This window comes from Saccopteryx leptura, chromosome X, assembly GCF_036850995.1.
Source record: "Saccopteryx leptura isolate mSacLep1 chromosome X, mSacLep1_pri_phased_curated, whole genome shotgun sequence".
Classification (NCBI taxonomy): Eukaryota; Metazoa; Chordata; class Mammalia; order Chiroptera; family Emballonuridae; genus Saccopteryx; species Saccopteryx leptura.
The window spans coordinates 18,295,915-18,310,514 of NC_089516.1; positions in this window are offsets into that span (position 1 = coordinate 18,295,915).

The following is a 14,600-nucleotide window of genomic DNA, read 5'->3' on the forward strand; positions in this document are numbered from 1 at the left end:
GTGGAAATTAGCTCTTTCTTTGTTAGCTGATAATGGCTGCATCTTGAGGTTTTACCTATCAATCTGCTGGGGTATGCTAGTTCACAGTCACCCTCAAATTTCTTTTACTTCATCAAATACACATTTTGAAGAAAATTGGATCTGTCTGCCTGTACCTTTCTGGAATACACCAAAGACTATGAAATGGAACTTTCAACATTTCATGACAGTAATAAAATAAAAAGGTATATTCTATCAATGGTCAAAGTAAATACAAGTTATTTTAGGATGAATCTATAAGAAAAGGCAAACAAAAATATGCAGATTTGGTAACTTCTTCCTTAGATTTTCCCAAAGAGAACAAAAACAATACTTGGATGAGCTAGTATATATTTCTGAACTGTAGGGTAATATGTACCTACAAACTACCTTGTCTGCATGCTGACAAAATTTGCTAAACCAGTATGACTTAGGAGGATTTCACGTTACTGAAAGAAAAAGGCAACCTGTAATATAAAACATTATACTGCAAGGGAAGCTGGCCTGTTGGTAATACTTACAAAATTGATTTGTGTTGCTTGAGATCCTAGAGGCAATAGGGAAATTTTATAATAGTCAGCTACAAAATCAGCCTTTTATCTTGCCTCTCTGTGTGTTTCCTTCTCTGTACTTCACAGAGATGTTCTGAATAGTTGAAGTCTTTGTATTTCTACAGTATATAGAGATCTTAGAAGAGTATATGAAGTGTTTGATAAATATTATTATTAATGAAAATTAATTGAGTCCATTTTCAACCTTACAGAATTAACAAGACGGATCCCATAATTGTGCTTATGGTGTAAAAAATATGGCAATGAATATCTGCTTAGTTACTGAAATCAGATTGTGTGCATTAAGAAAATTACCGTATATGAAGCAACTATGTGTACCTCTGATTTCTAAACAAATGTGCCCTTTAGCAGTTCCTTTCAACAGATCCTTGGAAAGAAAAGTTTTGATCTTGAATAAACCATTATATCTGCGATGTCCTGTTTCCATTTTAGTTGCATAAGCTTTGGTTATATAAATGATTGTCTGATCTCTCCCCAGGTGGGGAGAAGGAGACAAGGATATCTCTTCCATTATGACCTCACTCACATAGGTTAAAGTGAATCAACAAAGGAATTCTGACCAGATAAGAACTCTGTCCATCGCCCTTTTTTTGGAGGTCTCAATGGTCGAATCAAACTCACAGTATTTCTGTCCATCAAATTCTTATAAACTGTCTAGTTTGCTCATATAATGTGCGCTCTGATCAAGAGTTGAGGTTCTGGATATTAGCAAGTCTGATTTCACACTCTAGCTCTTCCAAATTTACCATCTGAGTCATCGTGAGCACATGAATTTAAGTTCTCTAAGGCTCAATTTCCTTTATTTTTTTAACAAGGTAGAAGAACACTTTATTTTTTTTTATTTAGAAATTAAAATTTAATGGGGTAACATTGATCAGTAAGAATACATAGGCTTCAGGTGAACATCTCTATAGCGTTTGAACTGTTGATTGTGTTGTGTGCCCATCATCCAAAGTCAAATCATTTTCTGTCATCATATATTTGTTTCTCTTTATTCCTCCCCTACTGGTAACCACTTCACTTTTATCTATGTCCATGAATCTCAGTTTTATATCCCACCTTTGTGAGGTATATATTTATCCCTCTTTACTCCTCTCCCCCCTAAAATGCAAATAACACCAGTACAGGATTAATAATACACTTTCCATGGAGATAAAGTGAGATAATTAAGGTAATGTCTGGTTTATCCGAAATTCTAAAATTGTTAGCTGATTAAATTTTAAAACCTTATATTTTTCTTATTGTCTTCAGTGACTACAGGTGATATTTATCTACTATACATTGTAAAATAGTCCCTGTATTTTTAAGTTATATACCTTACAAACATAGAGACAATGAAATTCTTTTCCAAAGAAGACCAAGATTTGAACAGGTCTCAATAGGAAAATGAGGCAAGTCATCTTCCTTTACTTTAAAAAGCAAGAGTAACATTCATTTCCTCTCAGAAACTTAAATTAAAAAATAATCAAATGCATATTCTGTGACTCCCCATATTCTTTTTGGATTTCATACCAAGTTATTAATTATTTTCTATTAATTGGAGACATTTATATTGACTATCTGCCAATACTATTGTCTAGTCATTTAGTGAAAACTTTATCATTGTAAAAATAGAATTCTATTTCAATGTCAATTATCATGAGATATTTAATTTCTTATTTACCCCGAAGAAAACATTATAGATCTAGTGGACAAAAAGCCTTATTAAACTCTCAAATTAAATCTCAGCTGGAAACAAGCCTGCTTAATTCCATCTCCATAGGATTTTCATCTTCAAGTGTTTTATAAATAACTTCCCATCTTAACAATGACTTATTGGTACTTAGAGTACGATTATTGAGATGAAACTATAAATTTATAAACAACATTAAAGGAAAATGTCTTCCAAATACTAAGGTGAGAAAAATTATGACTTCAAACCAGAAGATTCTGAGACTGTAACATGCAGAAAGAAAGACAGCTTACTTCCACCAGTAATCATGACAGCACTTAATTTACTTGGCAGGGGCAGGGAAGAGAGGTTGGAATGTTACCTGGAAGAGAGATGTAAGAGAATATCTGTAGGGCTGTAAATTATAATATTTCACTCAGGTCTTCTGGTATGAGCTCCTGAGTGGTTGGTTGGGTCTGGCCATCATTGTCAAACTCTTTACAAAATATTTTCAATAATTGCAATTGCAGAACACTATCATTTAGATGTTCGTGTTCCACACTCAGACTAGAAATCACAAGGTTTGTTCACATCTCGTTTTGAAACTTTTCTGTTATGTTCCATCGGTTATTATGATCTAGGAGAGGGCATATTTCTTTATATTGCTGAAGGAAATAAACACTACAGAATTGGCTATTGAAATCAATCTTATTTGTGAGCAGGACAAAGTAACATTTGTGATGCTTGACTTTTTATAAACCTCTAATACCCTCCACCAATCTGTTCACTGATGCTTATAAAATCTAACTCCTCTACAACTAATAATAATGATCAATATTTATATGGAATTTACAGAGTGCAAGATATTCTGCTATGTGATTTACATATATTAACTCATTTAACTTTCAAATTAGCCAGTGAATATATAGTGTTATTGTTCCCATTTACATATTTGAAGACTGTGGCAACAAAAGAATATGTAACATGCCCAATGTTTCAATATCTAAAGAAGGAAATAAGAAAAAAGGGAATAATAATAATATTAGTAAGCAAAAATATTGATAGCTATCATTTAATTTTCACAATATTGCTATAAAGCAGGCCTTATCTACTTTTCCTTTCCAAAGAGTAAACAAGTTCAGAAAAGTGAACAAATTTTCTTTAGGCCCCACACCTAATTTAGTGGCATAATGGAAATTAAAATACACATTCTTCTGACTCTAAGACTACTATACTTACAATTATAAGATAATCTACCTCAACAAATAATATAAGAAAAAGTAGTAACACATTGAGTTACTTTACTCTACAGCTTGAGTAACCAAAATAAAATCTGTTTCTGGAATCAGATTTCAAAATAGCAATGTGAGAAATCTGATGTATCTGAGTAAAAAGGAAACAGCTCACAAAGTCTTGATAGAATGCATTTTGTAGCCCTCAAAAAAGAATCCACATTTTTGCAACTGATGTTTATAGTTCAGCTCTGTGGTCCACTTTATATGAATTTAGGAAGGAAGTGGTTTTTAAAATGAGACACATCTTAAGTTTTTTATTTATTCTCTTGCTTGTCTTTTTAGATTTCTCCTTTACTTTTCTTGACATGAAAAGAATGTCCTTTTCTTACTTCTTCAAAATCATTTTTAGTAGATATTTTCAATTTAATGCTACTAGCTGCCATTTCTTATAGCATTGAACCAGGAGCCAAAAGGCATATATTCTGTTCATAGATCACTATTGACTTACTGGTGACATTCAACCAAATCCTCCAAATGACAAGTAAATAATAGTTTTTAAATTGTGTGGGTATTTTATCCAAACTCTAACATTTATCTAGTTATTTGGGAAATGCTGAACAGCTGACAGCGTTTCATTTTTACCTGGTTGACAGCATGTAAGCTGTCATTTGAGATAGTAAAAGACTAATTTCCATCTATATAATCAGCAATAAACAGGTGTGAAATTCACATCAGAATGTTTCGAAGAGCTTTGATTGTAAGATTTCATAGAAGTAGAAAAATAATGAATGGTTTAGTGTACTAATTCAAAACAATGACCTATATAGTATCAAGTAAAACTGCATGCTTTAAACAAGATATAACAATTAGTGCTATAAATAATAAAATAAAGTATAATGTTGCTTAGAGTTATATGTTTCATTCCATGTTAGCGTGAATTCATTTCAATTGTTAAAATGTTTAATAATTATTCAGTGTCCTGGCATTTTGCTAGATGAGAGCAACAAAATATGAATGAGAAATTTACATTTTATCAATGAGTTTAATTAATAATTTCACTTCCAAATTATTTTTTATTCTTTTCCCCTAATTCTAAAACTGTTCATTTATTTATCTTTTGTATTGGTTTCAGGTGTGCAGCATAGTGCTTAGATGGTCATAGACTTTATACAGTGTTCCCCTCGGTACTTCCAGTACCCACCTGGACCCATACAGAGTTCTTGTGATATTACTGACTACACTCCCCATGCTGTCTTTACTTCCCCACGACTATTTTGTAACTACCAATTAGTGCTTCTCAATCCTTTTACCTTTTTTACCCAGTCCCCCAAACCACTACTCCTGGCAACCACCAGTTTGCTCTCTGGTTCTATGATTGACTTCAATTTTGTTTGTTCACTTATTGTCTTCTTTAGAACCCACACATAAGTGAAATAATATAGTATTTCTCTTCCTTGACTGATTTATTTCACTGACCATTATAACTTCTAGGTTCATCCATGCTGTTGCAAATGGTAAGATTTCATTCTTTGTTACGACCAAGTAATATTCCATTGTATATACATACCACCACTTCTTTATCCACTCACTTACTGATGGGCACTTGGATTGCTCCCCCAGGGTAGCTATTGTAAATAACACTACAATGAATATAGGGGTACATATATTCATTTGAAATAGTGTTTGGGGTTTCTTTGGATAAATCCCAGAAGTGAAGTCACTTAGTTATAACACAGATTGATTTTTAATTATTTGAGGATCCTCTATTGTTTTCCACAGTGGCTGCACCAACCTGAATTCCCACCTACAGTGCATGAGGGCTCCCTTTTATGCACATCCTTACCAACATGGCCATTTATAGATTTATTGATGACAACCTTCTTGACAGGTATGAGGTGATATCTTATTGTGGTTTTGACTTACATTTCCCTGACAATTAGTGACATTGAGCATCTTTTCATATGTCTTTTAGTCTTCTGTATGTCCTCTTAAGAGAAGTGTCTGTTCGGATACTCTGCCCATTTATTAATTAAATTATTTGACTTATTTTTGTGTTGAGTTATATGTGTTCTTTATAAATTTTAAATATTAACCCCTTATGAGATATACCTTTACTGAATATGTTCTCCCATTTAGTAGTTTGTCTTTGTTTTATTGATGTTTTCCTTTGCTGTGCAAAAAACTTTTTAGATTGATACAATACCATTTGTTCACTTTTTCTTTTCTTTCCTTAGTCAGAAAAAAAAATATTGTTAATAGAAATATCAGAGGTTCTACTGTTTTCTTCTAGGATTATTATAGTATTGAGCCTTACATTTAATTAATTTTGAGTATATATTTATGTATGGTGTAAGGAAGTAGTCTACTTTCTAGTTTCTTATTTTTATTTTTTTGCAAGTTTATCTCCATTTCCCGCCACTATTTATTGGATAAACTACCATTACCCCATTGTATGTTCTTGCCCTCCACGCCCTAAACCACAAAGTGCTCTAAGTTCTGAATTTACCTCCCCAATAAAGTGATAAAATATCTCTTTTTGAAGGAAGGGTGGCCTTAGCATTTTGATTAGTATTTAGAATGATTATAATGCATTTTCTTCTTTACCTCACTTAGTTAAAATTAATCCAGATAAAATATGTATGCTAATATTAATATTTATATTAATAACAATGGAAAATTTAATTTAAAATTTTAAAATATAAATTTGTCACATTTATCAGTTGGAGTTTTAAATTTATATATAGATTTATGTAGGACAGAAGAGCATCTCAAAGTTCAAAATTAAAATGCTAAGTGTCTTCACTAGCTGCTTTTAAGTGGACATATATCTTGTTTAAGACAAAACAAATTAATGACAAAAAAATAATAAAAACTTAAAAAGGAAATGTGTCTGCAGAGAAAGATTGGATAATTATTATTTTGATAAGTGACAATTATTAGCAGCATTTCCTTATTAGTACCTCCAAATAAGCTTGAAATAGAATGGGTGATAAAAGAAGGTCAGATAGGGTTTTTTTCCAGGTTGATAGGAGAATTCAAAAAAATATTGGATGATATGCCAGACAAAAAATAATCTGCGTATGTCGGAAGGGATGTTCTCTACCTCCCAACAGAAAATAAATATTCAGACAATTTCATTAAGCACTTTCAGAGTACCCTCCAGAAAACCTTTACCAGTTTAGATTCCCAACAGGTGCTCATTTCTCCTCTCTAGGAAAACATTTCTATTACAACTTTTAATTTTATTTATCTGATTGTTGTTGAGTAACAGCTCCTTTTTTAGTTTGCATTTTTATCTGAGATTTTCTTTTTTGCTGAATCCTTTCACCCTTTTTACCCAGCCCTGCAACACCACTCCCCTCTGATAGCCGTCAGTCAGTCGGTTCTCTGTATCTATGAGTCTGTTTCTGTTTTGTTTGTTAGTTTATTTTGTACATATGTCCCAATGATTCCATTTCTGGGATTATATCTGGAAAAACCTGAAACAGTAATTCGGAAGAATATATGCACCCTTAAGTTCATTAAAGCCAAAATTTAAAAGCAGACTAAGTGCCCAGCAATAAATGAGTGGATAAAAAAGGTGTGGTAAATTTACACAATGGAATATTGGTCATAAAAAAGAAGCAAGTCTTATCCTTTGTGACTACATGGATGGACCTAGAGAATATTATGCTAAGTAAAATAAGTAAGAGAAAGAAAACAGACTGACAGCTATCAGAGGTGAGGGGGGTTGCAGGACTGGGTGAAAAGGTAAAGGGATTAAGTAAAAAAAATAAATAAATAAAAGAAAGAAAAGAAAACCTTATAGACACAGACAGCATATGATAACTACCAGAAGATATGGGTGTGGTTGGAGATAGAAGACAGTTTAGGGGAGATAAAATTGTGATGGAAGGAGACTTGGCTTGAGATGGTGAACACACATCACAATATACAATTATGTATTATAAAATTGTACACCTGAAACCTATATAATATTACTAACTGATATGACCTCAATACAATGTAAATGATAAATATTTGCCTTTTGTTGATGATAAAAATATTTTCATATATGAACTATTTATCTTTTGCTCATTTTCTTGTTGCTATACAGAAGTTCATGGATTATTAAGAATCTTAAAACATTGAATTCATTTCACTGTAAATAGCTTCATACTAATATATATGATGTTCTCCTTAGAAAATATTTAGTTTTAAAATAATTAAATTGATGTTTACCTAATCATATGACTTTATTTTTATCTTAATTAAAAACTGCTTCTTTGTTCCCCCAAAGAGAAAAATATTCACTCATAGCTTCTTCTGTTACATTCAGAAGTTAACCTTTCACATTTAAGTCTTATGTCCGTCTAGATTTCTTTCTCTAGTATTTTATTTTCAACATTTCTGGTACATATTGGTAGACATTTTTGGACCTTTTAGAATAATGTCCCAATTGGGGTTTTCTGTGTTTAGAAATGTTAAAAAACATACTTACCTTTATTTCAAATACTGTCATCTTTGTGTTTTTAGTCACTCATTCTTCCCCTTTTCCTTACTTTTCTCCTTTACCTTTAATTTCAGTTTTACAAAATTAATCATGTGACCTTTCTTATGTTAGTTTCTCTGACTCATTACCCTTGTTTCTACGGCATATTCTGAGTTGAACTTGGGATAGAGACATGCGTCAGTTTGCTATGTTGTCAGGAAAAAGATATATTTATACCATGCAGATCTTGCTTTAGAGCTGAAGCACTCATTTAGTAGTGCCTGGATTGATTGACAGTTCACATCTGAGTTCCTTTATTCCTAGGAATTGTCCAAGGCCAAAGGCAGCTGCCTCTCCCCAAGTCATGTCCAGAGAAGACAGAGTAGTAGCTTATTTTAAAAATTAATTTATGTAAACTTTATGTATTCAAGTTATTAAAATTAATTTTTTATGTTTGTAAAAATTTATGAACTGGATGTGTTTTGCTTTTAATGTACTTTGGACATATTAAAATATTATTTGATATATTCAAATGAATATATGTGTGTGTGTTTATAAGTAATAAATCATAATAGTATAATGAATACTAATGAACTTAAAACTCAAATCCAACATGAGAACATGTTGGGGATATATAATTCAAAACAAAATCTTCTGCTATTCCAGAAATTTTCTCCAATAAAGGCAGAAGGGAAAGAAAATAGTTCTATTATTGAATAAGCATTAAACCAGAGTGTGATGTGCATCACAGGCCATTTGGTAAAGACATTGCAAAGACAGAAAGAAATCTTTTTGTTTGATATATCCCAGTAGATACAACCATTATATTCATGTTCTCAAGAGAGAAAATAACTAGCCCTCAGGTAAGAGGACTTGACAGCAACATTTGTCACACCTAGTTCATCTTAAATTGACTGGTGGTTGAGGTGACCATCTGGGTTAACTAATTGGTTTTATCCAAAGGAAAATGAAATTTCTCATATTACAGGAGGTAGTTTTGGAACAAAGTCCCTGCTGAAGAAGCTCCTAGTCTCCCACAGAAAAAAGAAGATAAAAATATTATCTTCTTTTATGATTATGTTTCAAAGACTTGGCTCCCTTGTCCTAGAGAAAGATTGTCAAGTTTTAAAGAACTTTATATTCAAAGGCTTATTTAGGCATTTAAAAAATTTACACACATTTCAAAGAAACAGAGAAAGAATTTACAAGTATAAATTTTCTAACGAAAATGCTCTGAAAGGTGGCCGATTTCCTTCCTTTTTTTGTATCAGGGAAAATTAACATCTTCTTTTTCATAGTATTTACCTTCACAAATACATACAATAAAATACCTATCAGTAATATATAATACCATCATGTCACATCCTTTCCAAAAATTGGTGTTGCCAGATTTCTTAATTTCTACAGGTACTGCGGTATAAAATGGCATCCAGTGTCTTTATAAGGTGCGTCTTATGAAACACTTCAAATTCGGTCAACCTCACCATTTCTTGTTCTAGTCACTGCACAACTAGTTAGTAGCCTTCTAGCATTTTCAAGCAGGCATAGAATACAATATTTTTGCCTCTGCCAAGCCTGGGGTTCCAAGTTGATTCCAACATATGGGACTTTATGAAACTCTGTCATATAGCTATGCATATTCCCATGGGATGAACTTTGACTATTGGATATGGGAAGTGGAAGGTACATGTTTCCACTCCTCCATCCTTCTTCTCCTGGTTGGATTGATCTGAGATGCAATTAAACACTTCTTAGTAATCCTATAGGATAATCAGTCATAGTTAACCAAAACCAGGTTATTATTAATGCATCCTCATCTTGGCTCTCCTTCCCTCTATTTCATTTTGCTTGTCCCTTACTCCTGCTGCTTGGGACTTCATTGTCTTATGAAGCAATAGCTTTCTGAGGAGCGCAGGTTAAGATATAATCTTAATTTTCATTTTTCTGATTACATATATATATATATATATATTGGCCATAACTGTGAAATGCCTATTCATGTGTTTTGTTTATTTTTATCAAAGAGAGGTGAATGTTTGTTTATACTTTTCTCATGAATTAGTAGGATTTCTTTACACATTCTAAAGACTAATGGTAGGTAAGTTGTGTATTAGGGTTTTCTTCTTTCTGTTTGTTGCTTGTCTTTTATTTTCACTTGTCTCATTTCTTTTCACTAACAAAATCTTAATTTGATTTGGTTAAATTGAGCAAATTTATTTTTGTTTATCTGTAAATTATTTCCTCTCCCAAGTCAGAAATACGTAATTCTGTATTTTCTTCTTCATGTTTAACAAAATTTGCTTTTTCATATTTACATCTTAATACATATTTTGTTAATTTTCTTCCCATGGATCTCATATTATTGTAATTGAAAAGTATATTCTAGTAAATTATACTTTCATCTGTTTCTGCATTATGTTGATCTGATTTAGCAAACCAACTTGCTAAATTTTTCTTAATTATAATACTTGTACAAATTCCGGGTTTTTTAAGTTTAAGAATAAATCAGCTCTGCATAATGACTTTTTTTCACATTCTAATACACACACATACATGCAAACACACATATATTTACATTTCCTTTCTTTTTCTATTGCACTGGCCAAGATTGTTGTCAATAAATAATGATTGGAAACAGTGCTAAATGGCTTTTTTGTTTCTTTCTGAATATTAAGAGAATGCTTCTAACTATTTTATTATAAAGTATGTTTATTCAAGTTTTTCGTTAATTCTGTTTGTCAGTTTCAGGCAATTCACTTATATTCTTAGTTAAATGAATTCCTATTATCAAAGGGTAGTGAATTTATCACATTTTTCTCCATTATGAGGTAAAAATAATGCTTTTCTCCCTTCATCTTCTATTGCAGAGAATGGTTTTTATATGTATTCTAAATTTAAGCTGCCACTGTGATCTTGTGATATACCTCTCTTAGTTATGTTGTATTATAATTAGTTGATGCTCATTATAATATGGTTTCCTAACAGTTTGGTTGGGATTTTTATGCATCTGAATTCATGAATGAACTCCCTCCAATGAATTTTGATGAAGATGAAATTAAAGTAGTAAATTATGAAGAATCAATTGCAGCATTCTGTCTTTCCACTGAACAAACTTTTTTATCAGCAAAGTTTTATTCATGTAATTCAAAAGTTTCTTCTTTTAGATCCCTTCTGTGTTGTTAAAAAGAATTCTTCATCATAGCACTTGTTATATGGTCTGATGTTGTTTGGTTTGGTGCTTGCCACCTTGAAGGAAATCTTTTTTGTTCCTTTTGACAATTTAAGGATTATTGAGATTAAACCGGAAACATATTGATTTATTCTAACCTACTGTAAACTTGTTTTCTTGATGAGATCGATATTTCTAGGTGTGAAACTGCTATGTAGAAATGGTAATGCTTCATTGCTTCTTTCCAACATCATATTTATTTCAATTTTGCGCCTTGTCGTATGCCTACCGGAACTTAGGCTGACTTTGTTTATTCTTATTTTCCATAGTGATCTGAAATTTTTGCATGCTTTCATATTAGTTTTTGCATTTTTGAATGTATTTCTTTAAGTATCCAAATTAAAAATGTGTTTTGGGGGGGTCGGTTAGGCTTATATAAAATAAAAATTACAATATTATTTTACTTTCATTTCTTATCCTATTCACTTTCTGCTATACTTTGACATAATATCAGATTTGGACCAATAATGTTAATATCATCAGAATTACTTCTGAAATTTGCATTCAGTTTGCCAACTATATTTGCTTAATAGCTTGATGTGACAACATAGGATGACCAGAGAGCATTATATAGGCAAAAGTAAATAGCAATGGGCTTAAGGGAACCCAGCAACCAAATTGGAAGAACAAGCAGGACACCTGTAAGGTGACTTCTATTGACGTAGAGCTGCTGACAAGAGATATGACATCTTAAACATAAAACTCAATCATTTTAAGGAAATTTAATTGTAGAATTCCAAAGAATTTCCAAAACATATCTAGAACTAAAAAAAAAAAAAACCCAAACCAAAAATAAAGCAATAACAGCCTGACCAGAGGGTAGCACTATGGATGGAGCTTCGGCCTGGAATGCTGAGGACCCAGATGAGAAATCCTGAGGTTGCTGGCTTCAGTGCAGGCTCATCTGCCTTGAGTGCAGGCTCTCCAGCTTGAGCACGGGGTTGCTGGCTTGAGCATGGGATCATAGACATGACCCCATGGTTGCCGGTTTGAGCCCAAGGTTTCTGGCTTGAGCAAGGGGTCACTGGCTCTGCTGGACACTCTCCGTCCCATCAAGGCACATATGAGAAAGCAACCAATTAAAAACTAAGGTTCAGCAACTATGAGTTGATGCTTCTTATCTCTCTCCCTTCCTGTCTGTATGTCACTCTTTATCATTATCTCTTTCTCTCTCTAAAACAACAACAAAAACAATAACAATGTGCTTTTTAATTTCAAAACTCAGTAGATAAATTTAAGAAGAAAGAGAATGACCAATCTTGAAAAGCTAACTATTGGCCTGAAAGATAAAGGGGACAAAATACGTACAAAATATGAATTCATAATATTTCCAAAAAATTAAAAGTAATAGAGGAATAACGTCAAGGAAAATTTCTTTGGTACAAAAAAATAAGTCTGCAGACTCAAAAGGCTCATTAATTTTATGAAGAATTGATGGAAAATAACATTCACTTAGATAAAATTTCTAGACTGAATGTGAGTGAAATAAAATGTACAAGTTTCGAAAGAGAAAGACAAGTTACTTAAAAGGAAAAAGAATCATACTTTCAATAAGACTTCTCATATACATTCTTGACTTCAAACAGAAATATAGTATGTGCAAAATGGGGAGAAAAAATGATTGTAACACACAACAAAATTTACACCTCGTCATGATGTAATTAACTTCTCAGGGTGAGCAATGGATATTGTGATGATACAAAAAACTCATGGAACATATTATCCATTCACCTTATCTCAGGAAACTACAAGAGAGATTATTCTAAGCAAACAACAAATAAATCAGAGTGGAACCTTCCAATCAGAGTGAGAAAGAGGAGAGGAAACAGTAAAGAGTAAAAATGTATGGCCTAGCCATTTTTATATATGATTAGATTGTGATACTGGAAATGAAGATTTGAAATATGAATAAGGAGTGATATTTAGAAGTAATGATTCTTAGAAGAGAAAGAAATGCTGCAAAGAATGGACTAATCATAGTCAGGTGTCAGAAGTACTAAACTATCTCATTCAAATCTATGAAAACTGAGTGAGCAAGAAAGGAATTAAGTAAAAGCAGTCTAAGCAGGTTGTAGGAGTATGCAGCAGTGAAGAAAGTAAAAATGTTCAAAACGTTTCCACTTACTGAAGTAAGGGGTAAAGTCAAGAAGCATGGCCAGCATTTTCTTTCTATTTTAAAATAAACGTGTTTGATTCTGAACGAAGAAGGTAGAAATCTAATACTAGTAGAATAATGATTAACTTCAATTAGCAAAGGAAATAAATAGAATTAATAGTAATGTAGCAATCCAGTAAACGTTAGGAAAAGAATAAAGAACATAATTTGTAAACATAAAGTGAGATGGAAGGAAGAAAATCAGTAATATGAATTGTTAAACTGCATGTATATGGGATGAATCCCATTTAAAGAGAAACTTGGAAGACTGGATTAAACAGAAAGTTATAGGTGGATGTCAGTATCATTCTGGACTTAATTTATTTTCTTTTTCTTTTTTTTGTGACAGACACAGAGAAGGACAGACAGACAGGAAGGGAGAGAGATGCATCAATTCTTCGTTGCGGCTCCTTAGTTGTTCATTGATTGCTTTCTCATATGTGCCTTGACCAGGGTGAGGGTGGGGGATGCTACAGCAAAGCAAGTGACCCCTTGCTCAAGCCAGCGACCATAGGGTCATATCTATGATCCCATACTGAAGCCAGTGACTGCATGCTCAAACTGGTGAGCTTGTGCTCAAGCCGGTGACCTCGAGGTTCCAAACCTGGGTCCTTTGTGTCCCAGTCTGACATTCTATCCACTATACCACCACCTGGTTAGGCTGGGCTTAATTTACTGTACAATTGGTCTGTCTACTTGTAACACAATCATTTTTTTTGCCTCAGTATCTTATTTTTTATATTTCTGTAGCATAATCTTGAATGACAGCTTTTCAGAATAACTGTGTGTCATTTTGTTGTTAAAACAATGAATAATCTGGTTGCTCTAATTTTTATTTTAATATATTTATATTTGAATAAAGAAAAATAGGTATATTTGCTATTTAATTTTTAAATATAAAAACTTAGTATTTCTTTCAATTTACCTAAAATTGTTTTAGATCTTTCAGTGGAATCTTAGGGTTTTTCTTTGTACAAATCTTACACTTTCTTCGTTAAATTTATTAATTGATGTATTATATTACAGATTCCTTTTTTTTTTAAACTGTCTTTATTCACTTTTTATTGTGGTAAATACATATACATAAAACTTACTGTTTTATCATATTTATAAGTGTATGGTTCAGAGGTATTTAAGTACATTTATCCATCACCACCAATGGATTACTATTTAACACTAATCTTTTTCAGTTATATTTTTGAATGATTATCTTAATGTATAGATCAAAATTCTTGATTTTATAGTACTCTATAAATGGCAACCACATTT